The sequence below is a fragment of the Phytophthora parasitica genome (genome assembly GCF_000247585.1).
Source record: "Phytophthora parasitica INRA-310 unplaced genomic scaffold supercont2.1, whole genome shotgun sequence".
Classification (NCBI taxonomy): domain Eukaryota; phylum Oomycota; class Peronosporomycetes; order Peronosporales; family Peronosporaceae; genus Phytophthora; species Phytophthora nicotianae.
In genome coordinates, this window is record NW_008634126.1 from 1920611 (window position 1) to 1921120 (window position 510).

The window sequence follows — 510 nt, forward strand, 5'->3', positions numbered from 1 at the left end:
CAGCATCCTTGGCTGCCAACCACTGGCTGCGTGGCAACCACAAAGGGAGGGATCAGGAGGGAACAGGAGGGAACGAGGGAATTGCTCAAGGCAAAGCTGCTCCTGCTCAAAATCCGTATAAGCCACCTCCGGAGGTGGCTTATACGGATTTTGAGCAGGTTACGCTCGATGTTTTGAGCACGTTTTTTGCAAGGTTCGACCCCCCCCCCCCCTTATTAGGAATATTTAGGACTCGATGTGAATCACGAAGCACAGTACTCCTGTCTGACTTGAACAAAACCGGACTATGGAACTTGAATCTCGGCGAGCATTACGATACCGTAAGTCGTAAGCCAGGATAACGAAATATGGTAACGTTACGATACCGTAAGCCGTAAGCCAGGATGACGAAATATGGTAACGTAATGCGCACAATGCTGTAACTTAATAATACTTAGAGAATTAGTGTAAAATGAACCTTTAAAATATACGCTAACGAAGCGTTACTTATGGCTCATTTTCTTTTTTTTT